At 42.4% G+C, this 20,579-nt stretch overlaps 1 pseudogene; it reads right to left on the reverse strand.

The window, feature by feature from the left end:
- Positions 1-17,179: 17,179 nt before the first annotated feature.
- Positions 17,180-19,251, reverse strand: LOC128124373 (protein ZBED8-like; annotated as a pseudogene).
- Between the last annotated feature and the right edge of the window lie 1,328 nt (positions 19,252-20,579).

Here is a 20,579-nt window from a genome sequence, read left to right on the forward strand (position 1 = left end):
ATAACAGTAGCAACATTACAGTTATGAAGTAGCAATGAAAATAATTTTGTGGTTGGGGGTCACCACAACATGAGGAACTGTATTAAAGGGTCGCATCATTAGGAAAGTTGAGAACCACTACCACAGGGGAAAAAAAAATGTGGTCCTACCCGTTCATGCCAGCAGAGGGCACCTGAGAGGCTAATAACACCCACCCTTGGAAGCTTGTACTGAGCCATGCCAACTACCATCTGAAACTAAGGTGTTGTTAGAGATGGCTGGACAGGAGCCAGGAGTTTCACCTGCTCCAAAAGTATTGCAAAGCTTTTGGCCTCCCTGCAGTGTTGAGGGAGGACAGGGTGACCTGGATGTCCTCTTCCCTGCTGGTAGTTATGAAATAAATGGTGTTCCCAAAATGTTCATATGCTGAAGTCCCAACACTTTGTCCCTCAGAATGCGATTTTATTTGAAGAGAGAATTCCCAATGAGGAAAAGGTGAAATGAAGGCTTGAGGTTGTGTCCTAATCTGTATGAATGATGCTTTTGTGAGAAGAGGATTTAGACACAGACATACGCACAGAAGAGAAGTGATTGTACATACAAACAAAATCATACTTATAATATAGAAAAATCACTCAACAAGCAACCATATCTGTCAGTAAGTTACAAAACCAAATCCTGGAGATGTTATTGAAGCTTATTTCCATATTTACTACATTAAAATATTTATGACACAGTTTTTTTAGTAACTAAACAAAAACCAGTGGGCAAACAGTTAAGAGCAAATTTTGACTATACAAACACAAAAGAAAAAATAGGGAACTATCCCCAAGGAAGGCCAAACATTGAATTTGCTAAACAAAGACATTAATATCTAATATGATTTTTAAAAAGCTAGCCGGGCAGTGGTGGCCCACGCCTTTAATCCCAGCACTTAGGAGGCAGAGGCAGGTGGATCTCTGTGAGTTCAAGGGCAGCCTGGTCTACAGAGTGAGTTTCAAGATGGCCAAGGCTACACAGAGAAACCCTGTCTTGAAAAACAAAAACAAAAAAAAAAAAAAAAAAGCTTGAGGAAATCATGTACCAAAAAATAAAGAGGCTCAACATAGCAGCGGACACCTAAGATCAGCACTTGGAAAGCTGAGGTGGGAGATCTGAGGCCAGCCTGGGCTACATAGCGAGACTCTATCTCAAAGAGAAAAAACACTGGACAGACTATGAAGAAAGAGGGATTCTAACACATTGTGGTGGAAATGTAAATTGGTTCAGCTCAATCATCCTGTTTGGAATATGGAGATTTCTTGCAAGGAACTAGAAATAGACCTACCAGATTGTCTGACAATCCCTAGTATATATCCACAGAAAATGAGCACTCTGGCACTGTTCACAGCAGCCAAGCCGTGGAGCCAACCAAAGCTTGCATGGTGTGTGTTAGCTTCCCACCACTGTGACAACACACCTGAAATGAACAGCTTGGAAAGAAGAAAAATTGACTGTGTGTGGTTCAGGATTTCAGAAATTCCAGTCCAGAGAGCCTAGGACCCAGTGTCAGGGCTGACATGAAGGCAGATGTGACAGCACAGATGTGCCAGGAAGGGCACAGCATAGTGGCCAGGAAGCAAAGGAAGAGAAAGGAACAGAAATAAGATACAGTCCCCAAAGTTATATCCCCAAGGACTCATTCTCTCCAGTTAAGTCTCACCTCTTAAATATCCGTCAGCTCCCAATAGCCTGTCAAATCATGAACCCTTCGGTGAATTATCACACTGATGCATCAAAGGTCTCATGACAGAATTACTTCTCCAGAGCCCTACCACAGAACGATAGTGCACCGAGGACCACTGTGTTCAATAGATGAGGCTTTAGGAAACATTCCTGATCCAAACCAGAGAATGGATGTGCAGATAATGAAAATGTGGTACATACAAACAATAAAATACTACTCAGCCAGGGGGAAAAAAATGAAATCCTCTCATTAGCATCAATGTGAGTGGAACTGGAAGTCACTACTTTAAGTGAAGTAAGACACGTGGACAAATATCACTTGTTCTTACTCGTTTATAGAAGCCAAAATGTCAACATCACAGAAGAACAGAGAGGAACAGTGGTCCACAGAGTTTGAGAAGGACCAAGGAGAAGGGTGGTGTTCTACGCGGTCTAGAGAATGATGAATCATAGCTGAGCTTTCAGTTTTAGATGAGTACATTTATTAAGCAGAAAACAAACAAAAGGAAAATAATTTTTTAAAAAAATGAGTAGCAGATATATAGAAAACCACCAACAAATTAGATGCCCACAAGATCCAGCAGAGATGACTGGCGTGGCACCCCTGAAAGAGCAAATAAAAAGGTAACATTGTCAAACCAGGACTGACAAACGTCCGGCAGACATCAGCACATCTGGAAAGTTCGACCAACCCCAGAGAGGGTAAATTCAGAGCTGCATACCAAGGCACATTAGCAATCAGCTGTAAGAAGACCAGTGGGGAGCCTTGAGAGTAGCAAGAGAAAAGACAGGAAAGGTAGGACCCCCACGTGGGGACAAAAGGCAAGCAAACCCTAGGGCCTGAACCCGTGGCCCACTAGAGGTACATTTCCAGCAGCTTTGTCTTGAAGCTCCAGATTAGGTTCAAGGCAGAGCTTTTCATGGAATAGGAGTTGGATGGCTGTATATCCCAAGCTAAAACTGATGGGGCCCCCAAGGGTCACACAAGTAATAAACAAAGACAATTGGGATTGTTAATGAGGAAAAGCTTCATCCATCAAATTCTTCATAAACTCCCAGAGTCGACTCAAATGTTAGATAATCTTCCTGAGAAAAGCCATAGCATTTGCTCTCATTTGACCCAAAAATCATTCATATGATTGAACGATGAGTTATTACCTTCCTACAAGTTTTTTGGAGGTAGAACCTGAGATGTGTGGGTTATGACAATGGTTGCCTGGGTTACTTTGCAAAAATTTGAAGGCGTAGGCTATTCAACAAAACCTCTTATAAAGTGGCAGCTCCTCACTGGAGCCCACAGATACTGGCAATGCCTAAAATGGAATGAAAGACTGCCTTTTCTGGCTCCGTGTTGGGTCATATGTAGAAATAACTCAAGAATTGAACATTTCCCAAAAGCAGGTAACCCAATTAAATGAATTGGGTGAATGAAATGAACAAATACTTCTCAGAAAACTGAGTATGTGTATCCAATAGATAACGTGGAAAAAAATGTTCAGCACTTTTAGCCACCAGGGAAATGCAAATCAACCATAAAGAATGAAAGCATGGCATTTGCCAGAAAGGGGATGGAGCTCGAGATCACTGTGTTACATGAAATAAGCCAGGCTCAGACAAACATCTCACCTGAAGAGTGTGTGTGTGTGTGCGTGCGTGCGTGCGTGTGTGTGTGTGCATGTGTGTGTGACAGGAAAACAGAAAGGGGACTATGAGAACCGAGGAAGAGATGCAGAAGGAGAAGGAAGAAAGAAATAAAAGATGATAATGGAGCCTGTCACTTATCAGAAAGTAGTAGGGTTCCATATTCAAAATGCTGAAAGAAGGCAGACTTACTGTCATAGGAGAACTCCATATCCAGAAAAATTAGCTTAGATAACTATGTTAGCTATTTTCTCATTCTTCTGACAAAGAACCTAACAGAAGTGACTTCTAGGAATAAAGATTTATTTGGGCTCAGGCTTTGCGAGGATACAGTCTACTGTGCAGGAAAGGTGTGGTAAAACTCACGGCAGTCAGAGCCTGGGACTGAGATGCCTCGTAGCTGGGTGGACCAGAGAGCGAGGAGAGTACTCAGGTAGGGAGTGGAGTCAGTGGTTGCCTCCAGCAACCCATTTCCTTTGGTGAGACTCCACCTCCTGAAGTTCCCACGATCTCCAGAAACAGAGCTACCAGCTAGGGAACAAGCATTCAAGCACATGAGTCTGTGGGGAGACATTTTACTTCCAAAGCATAACAATTATGAAGCCGGAATTAAATATTTACAGATAACCAGAATCTGAAGGCTTTCGCCATTACTAGGGAGTCCTCAGGCTAAAATGAAAGAACACTAGACAGTTGCTCAAAGCCAAAGACATAAACAACATCAAGAAAGATAACTTATTTCTACACAGATAAATATGAAAGTCAGTGTGATTCTGAGATTGAAAGTCCTCTTTTTAAAAAAAAAAATCACTTCAAAGGCAAATGTGAAAATAGTAACAAATGTTTATATATAGTATACAATATAAAAAGATGAACTGTGGGGGCTGGAGAGATGGCTCGGCAGTTAAGAGCACTTGCTCTTACAGAGGGCCAAAGTTCAGTTCCCAGCACCCACATGGTTCATAATCATCCTTTACTCTAGTTCCAGGGGATCAGAAGCCCTCATCTGACCTCCACAGACATGTATCTGGTGTTCATATATAAATGCAGGCTAAACACACATACACACAAAATAAGTAAATATTTTTTTGAAAGATGAATTGTGCGATGATAATAACATCAGTGATGTGGGGGGAGTACGGGAGCCAAGTCCTGTGTACTTGTAAATGGGTACACAAAAGGCATATGGGCATCAACGCAACTAGTTGGTTGAAAATACGATATGTTCATTATAACTCTCATGTTTGTCCCATTCGTCATTCAACAAACACGAGAAAAACATTATTACAGTATTATTTTGGTCCGTGGCTAAAGAGGCATCAGTCATGTTCCATGGGTGAGGCCGATAGGCCTGGCAGAGGGAAGCTGCTCATCTCATGGCCGTCGGGAAGCAGAGATGATCAGAAAGGAGTCCAAGATCAGACAAACTCCTTGACAGCATGCCCCTGGAGACCTGCTTTGTCCTCCAGGCCCTCCTGATAATATCTCATTTCACATAAACTCAACACTAGATGAATCCTTGAATGAAGTTAACACCCTTGTGAATGAATCACCTTGGTTCCCAGCTTGGAGCCAACCCTGGCAACATGAGCCTTGTAAGGGCATACTTCATATTCTGCCCCATCCCCCAGAAGGCTTGTGTCCATTTCATAATGCAAAATGCATTCAGTCCATCCCCAAGAGTCCTCAGAGTCTTAACTGTTCCAACCTTTCTCAGAAGTCCAAGTTCAAAGTCACCTCTAAGATTTGAGGCAAACTCTTAAGCTGTGAGCCAGGGTGAAAATCAAAAAGAAAACAATATGCTTTCATATACAGTGATGGAATTGAATAGATATTTCTATTCTAAAAGGGAGAAATAGGAAAACAACAAGGGAGGATGGTACAAAACACATCCCAGCAATACTAAATACTTCAGCTCCAGATTCAGTGGCTGGAGATGTAATGCTGGGCTGTTAGCATCCGTACACTTGGGCAGCAGAAACCCTGTGGCCTTGCAGGCCAGGTGAACTTCCTCTCAGGCTCTCTCTGATCGCTGCCAGAAACGTTCCTCAGCATGTGTTCCACATTCTAGGCATCTGAGCTTCAGGCAGGAGTTGGGTGTGTGGTAGGGAGACTTTCTTTGATACATGGCTTCACTCTCGAAGCTCCTGAGCCACCATCTCTGGAACTGCTCGTGGAAATTCTGATCCTGGCTGGAACTATCTGGCCTCCCAGGACTGCCTTTGAAGTCTGAGTGGACAACATAACTCTTGCTTGTGCATGCCTATAAAGTTAACATCATGTAAAAGATGCCAAGGTCTGCCACCAGCTAACGCAGTCGCCAGGCTCCCGTGGACCTGAAATGGCCTCATAGTGCCTGAAAGGATGAACCTGGGGTGGGGGAACCTTCCCTAGGCAGCTGTGTGACATCCAGGCATCCTGACTCTTTAGGCATGGAAGTAATTCTTCCTCACCACAATTACCTCGAAGATAAGTTGATGATACTCTTTATGGTTATTTTGATTCACTGTGGTTTCTCCAGGAGGCTGCATATGCTGTGAATCAGCCAATGTATGGTGCTGTTTCTCCCATAGCTCAGAAGTCAAGGTCCAGAAGTCAAGAGGCTGATGAGAGGATGGGAATTCACCCTTACTCCTCGGATATACTAGAAGGAATGTTATCTTCCCTACCTTATGCTCTCCTGGCCTACAGGTCTAGGTTCCAAATGAGAAATGATTCCTCCAGGAAATACAGTTAATCCATTGAACTAAAAATTTACAATTCTAGCTAACCACTTTGGGGATCCTCATGCCATTGAATCAACATACAAGGAAGAGAACAACTATTTTTTGTTGGTGACTAGTCCTGACTATTAAGGAAAAGTTTGACTTCTGTTCCATACAGAGGTGAGACTGAGTATGTCTGTAATGGCTTTATTATTACCATGCCCTCTGACATATGTCAATGGAGAACTACAATAACCCAGCCTACAGATAACTGTTAATGCCCTAGTTCCCCCCAAATGAAGGTTCGTTCACTCCACAGTACTAACAGCAAATCAGCTGATATGCTCGCTGAGGGGAAAGGGAATGTGAAATATATAGAGAAAGAAAACTAACACAAATATCATATGCTTCGCTGAAGAATGAAGACCGTAACTGTCATGAGTATTTTCTATTGTTACTGATATGTTTGCAGGTATAGTGTATAAAACATTTGTTATCTTCACCCATCCCCTTGCCATGCATCAGAAAATCAGTGACTTTATACCATAGTAGTTAAGTTATAGACCATCAAAGAGGAAACACCTGCAAAGGACTCTGCATTCTTTTCTGAGAGAAAGGGGTTGTGTGATCAGGACAGTGAGGCAGAACTGTGTTTATTTGGAGACAGGACCTAATGAGAGGCACAGGGGTTCCAACTTGACAGGGAGTGAATTTGATTCATTTCACAGGACAACTGGCCATGGTGCCTGCATTTGTTACTTTTCCATAGCTGTGATAACACCTTGACCAAGGCAACTTGTTGAAGGGTTTATTGGGGCTTATGGGTTCAGAGGGATAAGAGACTATCACACTGTCACCAACATGGCAGGGAAGTGTGGCAATAGGCAGGTGTGGCAGCAGGAACAGCTGAGGGTCCACGTCTCAAACCACAAGCAGGAAGCAAGAGAGTCCACTGGGAATAGTGCTAAGCTTTGAGACCTCGAAGTCCACCCCCAGTGACTCCTCCCCCCAGCAAGGCCACACCTCCTGAACTGAGGACCCAGGATGCAAACATCTAAGCCTATGGGGCATTATCCTTTAAAGCCTGACTGTGCCTGTGTGTTAGTCAGATAGTATCTCCAGTATTTCTGTGAGAGCCGGCAGGGGTTTTGATTTTTTTTCTTTCTTTTTTTTTTTTTTTAACATTTAAACCTATGGATATTTTTTTGCTCCTTTTCTTTTTTGATAAGGTTAGGTACAAAGCACTGGGTTTCCTAACTGTCATCATAGAGCCTTCATCCAGTAACTGATGGAAGCAGATGCAGAGATCCACAACCAAGCACCAGGCTGAGCTCCAGGAGTCCAGTTGAAGAAAGGGAAGAGGGATTCTATGAGCAAGAGTGGGGGTCAAGATCATGATGGGAAATCTACAGAGACAACTGAACCAAGCTTGTGAGAGCTCACGAACTTCAGATCAACAGCTGTGGAACCTACATGGGGCCGGTCTAGACCCTCTGCATACGGGACACAGTTGTGTAGCGTGGTCTGTTTGAGGGGCCCCTGGCAGTATGATCAGGATCTTTCCCTGGTACATGAGCTGGCTTTCTGGATCCCATTACTATGGTGGGGCACCTTGCTCACCCTTGATGCATTGGGGAAGGGCTTGGTCCTGCCTCAATTGAATGTACTAGGCTTGGCTGTATGAGAGAACTTACAATGTTGGAGGAGGGAGTGGAGGGTGAGTCTGGGGTGAGGGGAAGGAGGGGGTGGGAGGAGCAAGAGGAAGGATGAGAGGGGGATCTGTGGTTGGTATGTAAAATGAATTTAAAAAATTAATGTAAAAAAATAAAATAAAAAAGTATTGGGTTTCATTATAGCATCACTACAGGTACATTTTGTTATACTTTGTTCTCTTTCATTCCCTTTTGTTATTACCCCCTCGGTGGCCCTCCCCATCTCCAGCTGGTTCCCTTTCTTCCCCCAGGTGGTCCCAACTTCTGCATTTGTACAACATGTATTCCGTTACCCTTCCTTTTCCCTACACTTAAAGTGTCTCTTTTCCCTCTCATGAACCCTTTCTAGTCTTGTGAACCACAAATACACATTGTAATTTTAAATTCAGTTTCTGAGTAAAAAACAAACAAACAAAAAAAAAATGTGGTGTCCATCACCCCAACTCCAGCTTGTTTTGCTTAACACGGTGATTTCCAATTGCATCTATGTTCCTGAAAATGTCTAGATTTTCCAGGTTTGGGGGGAAGATAGATTTTCAAAGTATCCTCTCATGATTCTCTGTTCTTTATTAGACTCTGTAGTAACTCCCCCCTTTTCATTTCTCTTTTCATTAATTCTGTTCTTGTTTCTTTTGGTTACTTTTAAGTTTGTCAATCATATTTTTTTTTAAACCCAACTTTTGTTTGATCAATAATACGTGTTGTTCTTTTAGTCTCTGCTTCATTCATTTCTCCCCTGGTTGTTATCTCTTGTCACCTGCTGCTTTGGGGGTTTGGTTGCTCTTGTTTTACTAAGACCTTAGTGCACATCTGTAGGTTGTTTATTGAAAATCATTCTTTCTATGTAAGCACTCACAGCTGCAGACTCTCCTTTTAGAACTGCCTTCGCTGTATCCCAAGGGCTCTGGAAAGTTGTGCTCATTTTCATTTTGATTTTAGGAGTTTTTAATTGTCTCCCTGATTTTCTCAATGAATGGTCATTTAAAATGTGTTTTTCAGTCTTCACATACAGTGTAATTTCTGTAGCTGTTCTTGACATTGATTCCTAGTTTTGTTGCACTGTGAACTGAAAAGATACAAGACATTCAGTTCTTTTATATTCGGTACATCTTGATTTGTGGCTTATAAGACAGTCTGTTTTAGAGAAGGTTCCACGAACTGCTGGGAAGGCTGCTATAATAATGGTTTAGAATGTAGTGAGAAAAACATGTTTGCTAATTCCTGACCCGACCTCGAGCTGAACTTGAAGTCTGCCTGACTCTCAGGCACGCACAGTACTTACATGAACTCATCTGCCATTGTTCTGCTTCTATAACCACGAGGCTTTCTGCTCTCCTCCCTGATCAAACAGTGATACCATGGTAACACAGCTAGGCCCCATTTTTGTAAAAAGCCCATATCCTGTCTTGCTTACCAAGAGCCCCCTCACCCGAGTCAACAGAAAGTGCCCAACTTGTGGGTTTTGCCTTTATAAACCCTCTGCTTTACCAATATGGGGTCATTTCTTTAGACTTACAGTCACAGGAGTGTGTGCCCCTGGCCAGGTCTGCATGGCTCAATAAAATGTAAAATCTATAAAGAGCTCACCCTGATCTTCTTCTCTTGGGTGAGAACAGCCCAGTTAGAACAAGTATAAGACTAAGCAAGGTTATATTTAAAAATATGTATGTATATACATATACATATATTACATATATGCATGTAACAACAATCAATGAAATATAGAGGCCATAAATTTAAAAGAGAGAAGGAAGGGGTATGTGGGAAAGTTTGGAGGGAAGAAAAGGAAGCGAGAGATGGAGTGATTATATTATAATCTAACAGAACAAGGTGCTGAAGAGATGGCTCAGTGGTTAAGAGCACTGACTGCTCTTCCAGAGGACCTGAGTTCAATTCCCAGCCTCCACATGGCAGCTCACAACTGTCTGTAACTCCAGTTTCAAGGCATCCAACACAGATACACATGCAGGCAAAACACCAATGCACATAAAATAAAAACAAATCATTAAAAAATATATTTTAAAGAAAGAGTCAGGACTACTTCCTATGGTGGTTAATATTATCAACTTAGCGGGATCTAAAATCACTGAAGAGATGAGTCTCTGGGTATGTCTGTGAGAGAGTATTTAAATAAAGATAATTGAAGGGAGATGACATACCCTAAAAGTGGGTGACACCATTTCTGAGGGTTCAGGACTGTATGACAGGGAGATGTTGAGCTGAATGTAATGGTTAGTGTTGATTGTAAACTGGGCAGGATTTGGAAATGCTAGGAGACCAAGCTCTGGGCATGCTGTGAGAGATTATCTTAGTAGGTTTAATTAGGTGAGAAGACTAACTCAAATCTAAAGGAGGGTGGTGCTGTTCCATGAACTTGGGCTCTGGGGTTCATCAAGAAGAGGAAGCTAGCTGAGCACGAGCAGATGCAATGTCGCCTACTGTCTCAAGTTTCCACCCCCAGGACCTGCCTGTCATGATTATCTGTATCCTTGAAATTCAAGTGGACCTGACCCCTTTCTCCTTTAAGCTGCTTTTTTTTTCCATTTTGTATCATAGCAACAGGAAGTAACTGACACATTAACCATTCATCTCTCTGCTTCCTGACTGTGAACAAAATGTGAGCAGCTGCTTCATGCTCTTGCCATGATGGACTACAACCCCAGACTGTGAGTTTAAATAAATCCTTCCTTCTTTTTTTTTAAACTGTTTTATTTATTTTTTATTAACATTTTTTTCTTTATTTTACATACTGACCACAGTTCTCCCCACCTCCTCTCCTCCTGTTCCCTCCCCTCCCCATCCATCCACTCCTCCTCTGTCTCCATTCAGAAAGGGGCAGGCCTCCCATGGGCTTGAACATAGCAAGGCACACCAAGTTGAGGTAGGACTGAGCTCCTCCCCCTGTATCAAGGCAATCCAGCATGAGGAACAAGTTCCCAAAAGCTAGTTATGCACCAGGGACAGGTCCCGATCTCACTGCTAGGAACCTTACAAACAGACCAACCTACACAACTGTCACACACATGCCAAGGGCCTAGATTGGTCCCATGCAGGCTTCCTAACTGTTGGTCCAGAGTCCATGTGCTCCCATGGGCTCAGGTCAGCTGTTTCTCTGGGCTCCATGTGGTAACCCCCCTGGCTCATACAATCCCACTTCCCTTTCTTCAGCAGGACTCCCAGAGCTCAGCCCAGTGCTTGGCTGTGGATCTCTGCATCTGTTTCAATCAGCTACTAGATAAAGTCTCTGTGATGACAATTAGGGTAGTCACCAATCTGATTACAGTAGATGGCCAGTTCTGACACCCTCTCCATTGCTAAGGGGTCTTAGCTGGATTCCTTATGGATTCCTGGGAGTTTCCTTGGCACTAAGTTTCTTCCTAGCCCTCCATCCACTCCCAAACCATCTCCTACACCCAGTCCACTCAACCTGTTCCCTCAAGTTCCCATCACCCTTTTACCCCACCACTGTCCCCAGTTTACCCAGGAGATCTCTTCAATTTCCCCTTCCCAGGGAAATCCTTGCATCCTTCTTTGGGCCCTCTTTGTTCTCTAGCCTCTCTGGGGCTGTAAATTATAGGTTGTTTATCCTGTACTTTACTCCTAATATCCACTTATGAGTGAGTACATACCATGTTTGTCTTTCTAGGTCTGGGTTACCTCTTATGAGTGAGTACATACCATGTTTGTATTTCTAGGTCTGGGTTACCTCACTCAGAATTATTTTTCTAGTTCCATCCATTTGCCTGCAAACCTCATAATGTCATTGTTTTTTACAGATGAGTAATACTCCATTGTATAAATGTACTACATTTTCCTTATCCATTCTTTAATTGAGGGACATTTAGGTTGTTTCCAGGTTCTGGCTATTATAAGACTGCTATGAACATTGTTGAGCAAGTGTCCTTGTGGTATGATTGAGCATCCTTGGGGTATATGCTCAAAGTGTTATAGCTGGGTCTTGAGGTAGATTGATTCCCATTTTTCCTAGAAACACCATACTGATTTCCAAAATGGCTGTACAAGTTTGCACTCCCACCAACAGTGGAGGAGTGTTCCCCTTGCTCCATATCCTCTCCAACATAAACTGCCATCAGTTTTTGATCTTAGCCATTCTGACAAGCATAGGATTGTATCTCAGAGTCATTTGATTTGCATTTCCCTGATGGCTAAGAATGTTGAACATTTCTTTAAGTGTATTTCAGCCATTTGAGATTCTTCCATTGAGAATTGTTTAGATCTGAACCCCATTTTGAAATTGGGTTATTTGGTTTTTTGATGTCTAGTTTCTTGAGTTCTTTATATATTTTGGAAATCAACCCTCCATTGAATGTAGGGTTGGTGAAGGTCTTTTCCCATTCTGTAGGCTGCTGTTTTGTCCTATTGATAGTGTCCTTTGCCTTACAGAAGCTTTCCAGTCTCAGGAGGTCCTATTTATTAATTATGATTTCAGTGTCTGTGCTACTGGTGTTCTATTCAGGAAATTGTCTCCAGTGCCAATGCATTCAAGGCTATTTCCTACTTTCTCTTCTATCAGGTTCAGTGTAACTGGATTTATGTTGAGGTCTTTGATCCGCTTGGACTTGAGTTTTGTGCAGAGTGATAGATATGGATCTACATGCTGACATCGTTATGTCAGCACCATTTGTTGAAGATGCTTTCTTTTGGACATAAGGAAACTCATCCCTGGGAGAGGCTAATTTTCCCTCTCTTGACAGTCATTAATTGCCTGTAGTCTAGGAATGGGACCCTATGAAATTTTCTCCCTTCCACATTAGCATGTCTCTTGGTGCTGCCATTGTTCTGGTCTTGTTTGTGTAGCGGTTTCTAGAACAGTTTTATAGCAGAATTCCTGGTATTCTGCCTTTTACAAGCTTCCTGTCTCCTCTTCCCAAATATTCCCTGAGCCATAGATGCAGAGCTGTAATGTACATGTATCCACTAGGGCTGGGCTCCCCACAATGTGTTGATCTCTGCATTGTGTCCAGTTGTGACTTTCTGTGATGGTTTCCATTCGCTGTAAATAGAGGCTTCTTTGATGGGGGGCAGAGTGGTTGCTACTTCATCTGTGAGTATGAGGATAAGATTTAGGAGGTAGTAAGGAATTATACTGGCCTAGCAAAGTGGTGATAGTAGATAGTTGATTCTAATGTTCATGACTCACTAGCTCTGGAACCTAGCTAGGTTCCTAGTACTGGCATGATTTCCCTCTTGTTAAGTGGGCCTTAAGTCCAATTAGCTGTTGGTGACCACCAACATATAAGTGCCACTTTTTGCACCTTTATGGATATCTTGCCATAATGGTCATTATGTGGTTCATAGGTGTCACAGCTGGATGGTTGTCTTAATTAGGGTTACTATTGCTGTGAGAAGACACCACGACCATGGCAACTTTTAAAAAGTAAAACACTTGACTTGGGTGGCTTGCTTACAGTTTCAGAGGTTCAGTCCGTTATCATCATGATGGGGAGCATGGAGATGTGCAGGTATGTCATGCAGGCAACAGGATGTCAACTGACTCACTGGACAGTATTCCAAGCATACAAAACCTCAAAGCCCTCCTCCACAGTGACATACTTCCTCTAACAAGACCACACCTGCTCCAACAAAGCCACACCTCCTAATAGTGCCACTTCCTATGAGATTATAGAATTATGGGATTATGGGGACCAATTACAATCAAACTACCATAGTGGTCTATCAATTGCTTCTCTCCTTTGACAGCTTATGCGGTATTTTCTTGTGCCATGGAAGCTAGAAGGAGGCTCCAAGGTTAGATCCAGCTCAAATTATCCGAATCCTGTGTTCTAAGTGTGTGAGGCAACCAAGAGCTACATCAATGGTCTGTATTGTTTTGGGAATCACTTGGACCCCCTGAACAATTATAAGAAAGGTTTCCCATGCCTGGTACTGGGGTTTGTTAGTCTGTGGTTCTTATGGGGAGCATTGACAGCCCAAGTGGCATAACTTCCCTTAAGATGTGTATGATCTACACATCTTGATGTCTGTTAAGACCCCTAGATCTTACACACAAATCCCTGAAAAACAGAGACATGACACCAGTGAAAAAAGTGTCACATTCCAAGCATGCAGACAGAACCTGGATTGGCCTGAAATGTCTTAAATTTATTATGTCCATTGTTGAAACTTTATAAAGCATCTTGTATACACTAATATGTGATCCTATCAATTGATAATGAAAAAAACCATAATGTCAGCACCCTTTCCTAATAAAAATTACACCAGAAGACTTGAGAAATCCATGACCAACTGGAGGACCTAACCAGCCTCACACAGGTAAGCACTCAGGACCAAATAGCCATTGTTATCCCCCGGGTCCCAGTGCCTTGTCGACTACTTTTCATTTAGTCCCCTCAGTCTTCTCTAGAATAAACCAGGCTTTCCTTTTCTACATCCTCTCTATCATCATTGGCCCCTTGCTCAAGGGAGCACAAGGTGTACAAAGCACAGCCCCTGTATACTTCCCTCTTCCTCCTTTGGCCTATGTCCATAGCAACCCAGTGTCTGGGGCCAGCAGCTGCTGGAAACTCTGCCATCCCAGTTGTCAGCCCATCTCCATCTGGGACACTGCCAGCCCTTCTTCCAATGCTGTGGCATTGGGAAGAGACCCTGTGACAGACTGGACTCTTAGAGAGGGTCTGACTAGGGCTCTAGGGTCATCCTGCCCTTTAGTCATCAAAGGCTCCAGAGCTGAACCTTCTTTGTAACCAGAGGATCAGCCTAGAGTTGTTGGGAGCAAAGAATGGAGTTTATAACAGGCCAAGACCTGTTATGAGGTGGAACTGGAGGATCACTCACTTCCCTATATTTCTCTATCACAGAATGAGTTACAGTGCATTGCTACCTATAGCAACATTGAGAGCACCAGCTGGGAGTGGTAGGGCAGCTCTGTAATCCTGCCACTTGGGAAGCCAAAGCAAATGGGTCAAGAGTTTGATGCCATCTTGGGCTATGTAGTGGGTTCAAGGCCAGCTTGAATCATGCCCTTGTCTCAGGAAAAATAATTCTTTAAATAAATTAAAGCCTTTTGTTATAGTAGCCCCTGAAAAAGGGCAGTATTGGCCCAGTAAAATTTTACAGATGTGTAAATGCATCCAAGCTTTGTTCTAAGCAATGTCTTATCTGTGGAGATTGTACCATTTAGAGTCTTTGGCATTTATAGTTCTATTTATCATGGAGGTCAATTGCAACTTTTCACACTTTCCTTTCAAAACATTTTTACAAATGTCATCTCCCTGATTAGAGAAAATAACCACTGAGATAGCTTCAACCCTTCCTGTTTCCACTTAAGGACGCATTAAGGTGTTTGGGCTGAAACTAACCCCACGGCTGGCTAGGAAGGGCCAAGCCCACAGGCTGAAATGGATGCCTGCCTTCCCTCCTCTGCCGGCACTCTGCAGGGGTGACAGGAGAGTAGAGGGTGCAAAGAGGACTTTGAAAGCAGAGAAGAATTCATTTCAGCTTGATTTATTTCATTACTACATTTTTCTTCATTTGGGGGTTTAAAACACAAAGTAGCAGGTTTCATTGTGGCATTTTCATACACATGCCTCAGGACACTTTGTTCTCATTTCTTATTATGTCTTATTATTCTTTTAATGTCACTTTCCCAGCTCAAGAAAAAAAGAGTACCAGTGGGAAAGACACTGTGAACTCCCTACTGTGGGTCCTTTCCAATCATGTTTCACAGGCTGTGGACTTAGAAATAACCACAAATAATTTGACAAATATACTGACAAACCATGCATTTGCTGAGGCCTATCCCATTGGAAAGGGGGGGAGGCCGGGGACAAGTACAAGGTACAGGTCAATGACTCTGGAAGGTCCCATCCCTTTGTGCTATCTTCTAACATCTTTCCATAATCATCCATCCTCAACATGCGCCATCCTGTTCCTGGCTGTGCTGTAACGACAGAAACAAATAGAATTAAAGTCTGTATTCAATAAACTACATTTTGAAGAAAAGTAGGAGCCATGGGAAAGGGGGGGGCTCCCAGAGAGAAGGGGACAGAAGGCAGGTATCAAGGGGGAATGGAGCAGGAAGGGTTAAGTTAGGGTGAAGGATGGAAAAGTAGAGGGCGGAGCATAGGGAAGGATAATCAACACTAAAGACCTTTGAAAAAGCCATATGAAATCATACTACTGTAGAAGATTCCTTTAAAAATACATATATTTTTATATATATATATGTGTGTGTGTGTGTGGGTGTGTGTGTGTGTGTGTGTGTGTGTGTGTGTGTGTGTGTATGTATGACATGAGGTTATACTATAAGTGTGGGTGGGGGGGGTCAATACCTCTCCCAAACACCATAGGTTAGCCAATAAAAAGTCCAGTACCAGATATGGAGTACCTCTTTTCCAGGTGTTGGTCAGTGGAGTCCCATAGAATCTCCCTCTAAAAAAATATTACAGACAACTTCCATTGCTCTTGGTGACTCCCCCAGAACCTGATGGTAAGACCATCTGCTGAAGATGCTATACTTTAAAGAACAGAAATAAGACAGAATCATGCCGCACAAATGAGCACTCAGTGCATGCCACGTACTGTTCTACATATTTTATCTATTAACTCAATCTTCATCACAACACATTAAGATGTTGTTTGTAATACCTTTGTTTACAAGTAACAATTGTTTACAAATGAGGAAACTGAGGCCAAAGTACCTACTTGAGTTCACACTTAAACAAAATTCTCAACCCCAGCAGTGGGCCCCCACACTCTGTGTAGAGCACCACCCTTCGGACACATCACTCAAAAAACTAGGCTCCAAACTCACTTTTAAAAGCAAATTCATAGGTTTAATGCAGTACTAGTTAATATTGATGATCACATGACTGACCTTCACAAGTCATCCTGAAATTCATCTAGGAGAGTGGTTCTCAACCTTCCTAATGCTGCAAGGCCTTTAGTACAGTTCCTCATGTTGTGGTTACCCGCCCCCAACCAAAAAATCATTTTCAGTGCTACTTCAAAACTGTAACTTTGCTACTGTTATGAACCATAATGTAAATACCTGATATGTAGGATGTATTTTCATTGTTACAAACTGAACACAGCCAAAACATAATGATTAATCACAAAACAATATATAATTATATATGGTGAAATATTTATTTCTAATTACAAATAAATGAAATTTTGTCTTGAAGTATGGTGTAGCATGGGTAACAGTCTTTTTTTTTTTTCTTGGTTTTTCGAAACAGGGTTTGTCTGTGTAGCTTTGCGCCTTTCCTGGATCTCGCTCTGTAGACCAGGCTGGCCTCGAACTCACAAAGATCCACCTGCCTCTGCCTCCCGAGTGCTGGAATTAAAGGCGAGCACCACCACCCGCCCAGCTTGGTAACAGTCTTAATAAACTACATTGCTATCTTTTGTGACAGTGTGAGTAAAAACCCAATGTCAGTTGGAAGGTTGAGATTGCTTTCTCACCAGATCAGAAATTCTCGGGGGCAGTCTTTGCAAGAGCATAACAAAGATCGTTTTCCACAACAAGTCTACATCTGTATTTAGACTTGATAACTAACGAGCTGGAAATCCATTTCACAAAGATTTGTTGCTGGAAATGAAGATGATAGCTCAACACAGTCTCAGACAGAATAGGATAGGACTGCAAACACTTGATCCAGAATTTTGTAACTGGCCTTGTAGAGAAATCAATTCCCAAAGCATCTCTGTTAATAATTCCAACGACCTCCTCGTGGGCTGTCTCAGGAACATCTTCAACTTTGACTGTGAATGGCAAGTCCAAATGGGGTGTCAGGTAGATTTGGAAAATAAGATGAAATTTCGTTTGCAAGCCTGCACAAGTGTTCCTTCCCAGAAACTATCATTATAATGCTTTTGTCAGGTTCAATGTCATGCTCCTCAAAGAAAGCAGATAAGGTAGACAACATGCAAATTTTATTTTCATCCTTCCCCACACCCACACCAAAGCTGAAGTTTCATTTGGAATGATCAGATCTTTTCAGATAAATTGAGGTTTTTGTATTTGGTCTTTGAAGTGTTATGTTTAACTCATTGAAGACGGCCACCAAGTAAGCTATTTTCTGTAATTCACTTTTATCACTGAAAAGTGCTCTGAACTGCAGTCTTACTTTCTTAGTTTGGGTTTCTATTGCTGTGAAGAGACACCACAAGCACAGAAACTCTTATAAAGAAAATATTTACTTGGGGTTGCTCACAGTTTCAGAGATTCAGTCCATTATCATGACGATGGGGAGCTTGGTGGCATGCAGGCAGATGTGACACTGGCGACGAGAGTCCTACATCTCGCAGGCTACCGGAAGTCGACTGTCTTACACTGAGTGAAGCTTGAGGAAAAAAAAAAAAGACCTCAAAGCCCACCCCCACAGTGACACACTTCCTCCTACAAGGCCACACCTCCTAATAAATAGTGCCACTCCCTTTGGGGGCCATTTTCTTTCAAACCACCACACTTTCTGATTTAAAATGTTTTGAATTCATCACAAAGCCCAAAAACACATGTTAAAGCTTCTCCTCTGGACAGCCATCTCACTTCAGTGTGAAGCAGCAGCAGAGCCTGTTTGGACTCGTGGCACAGCTACAAAAACAGTCAGCTGTTTCAAGTGCTCGCCGCCCGTACGAACTCCACAGAACTTATACTCTTCGTTACTTCTTGTAACTCTTGAGTCAGCATCTTCATTTAACCGGTGAATCATTCAGGGAGCCCCAGTGACTTGGGTGATTCAGTCGCAAGCGTTGAAACCCTGACTGACACCCTAGCAGAGCTGAAGCACCATCTGTGCAAACACGAGATCTTCCGCTCTTTCAGAAATGAACCGACTGTGCCAAATACATTCCTTGTGGTAGTTGTTTCCAGAGGTTTCCAAAAAAGAAACTCATCTTTAAAGTTGCCATCATTAATACACCCCAAGGGACCAGTAGCTCAACAGGTTGCCATGTCTGTAGATTCATCAAGCTGGATACTAAATATTGGAAGTGGAGCAGATTTAATTCCCTGGATTACCTGATCAAGAATATCAGCAGACGAGCCTTTCAGCAGGCAGTGTCGTTAGGTAAGGAAAATTGCACTCAGCTGCATAACAGATTCGTCTCTGATCCTGACTCAAACACTGTCTTTGGTCGCTGGCAACAGTAAAATCCTCAGCAATGGTGTGAGGTCTCATAGCTCTGGTGATTCTGAGTGCCATCAAATGCGAAGCTTCAATGGCTGCTGCATCTTGTTTGTGGTAGTTGCCACCAGTGACAAGGCTGGCTCTCTTTTCAGTCCATCCGCTTTGCTTCTAACATGGCTGGTATCCTTGCTGGCAAAGCTCGGGTGCTTGCTATCTGGATGCTGTTTGGCTTCATGGATTTGGCTGATGGAACTTCACAACAATTAACACATTCCGGTTTCTCAATCTCTGCCATGCTTATTGAGGTAAAACCATACTGTAACAAAACTCCTCACTATGTTTTCCTTTTTTAACATTCTTCTCTACACTATCCATTGTCATGTGATGGTTTCTTTGATGAAAATATATAACAGTAGCTTTAATAATACAAAAGATGATACATAGCTTATATGTATGTGCGTGTGTTCATATATATGTTCATAGTTCAGTCAATCCAGTTCATTGAAGTTTCCTATGATTTACCATTCTGTTACATACTTGTTACTATCACAAGTACTCACATCAACACAGTTGACTATAAAAAGACCGATCATCATCTAGATTAAGTTCCCATAGTGCAGATAAATTTTTTGCAGTCACTGATGATTTTACAGTACATCATTTTACATTTACCCAGTAATTATAATTCTTGAAGTATCATTTTTACCTCCATTACTACTACTTTCAATACAGTAGCTGCTCTCTACACATGTGTGACTGATCCGCATAAGAATGTTATGGCACCAACCCCTTTCATATACACCTGTATTTGTTCAGGGTGTATGTGATAGGGTTGCCCCAATGATATATACATATATGTGATCACACTGAGTCCTTGTATATAAGACTATCTGCATATGGGTGGATCCTCCTGGAAATGGATAGAGGAGCAATGTCTCAGTTCCTAAGACCATCAGAAATATGTATTTTCTGATGATCTTAGGTGACCCCTGGTCATTCTACCCCAAACGGATGGTGACCCACATATTGAGAACCACTCATCTAGGTGAATAGTCAAGTAGACACATTAGGTCATTTTTAAATCCTCTTACAATATCACATTTTCAAATAGTCACTTGACTGTCATTAAACTTCTACACTAGGGGACTGAGAGACGGCTCAGAGGTTAAAAGCACGGGCTGCTCTTCCAGAGGTCCTGAGTTCAAGTCCCAGCAACCACATGGTGACTCACAGCCATCTGTAATGGGATCTGGCGCCCTCTTCTGTCGTGCGGGCATACATGCAGGCAGAACACTGTATACATAGTGAATAAGTTTAAAAAAAACTTCATTGTTTAAAAATAAAAACTAGCCGGGCGCCTTTAATCTCAGCACTCGGGAGACAGAGGCAGGCAGATCTTTGTGAGTTCGAGGCCAGCATGGTCTACAAAATGAGATCCAAGATAGGCACAAAGCTAAACAGAGAAACCCTGTCTCGAAAAACCATAATAAATAAATAAAAATAAAAACTAAAAACACACATGCAAATGATATTCTATGGACTGAGCAGGTGGTATTTAGGAATATAGATGTATACACACACACACACACACACACACGTGCAATAACAATGAAAAGAGAGGCCGTGGAAGAAGAGTGGAGAGGAGAGTGTGGAAGAGTTTAGAGGGAGTAAAGGGAAAGAAGAAATGTAATTAAACTTTTTTA

Source organism: Peromyscus californicus, unplaced genomic scaffold (assembly GCF_007827085.1).
Source record: "Peromyscus californicus insignis strain IS unplaced genomic scaffold, ASM782708v3 Scaffold_4__1_contigs__length_199733344, whole genome shotgun sequence".
In the NCBI taxonomy this organism is placed as follows: Eukaryota; Metazoa; Chordata; class Mammalia; order Rodentia; family Cricetidae; genus Peromyscus; species Peromyscus californicus.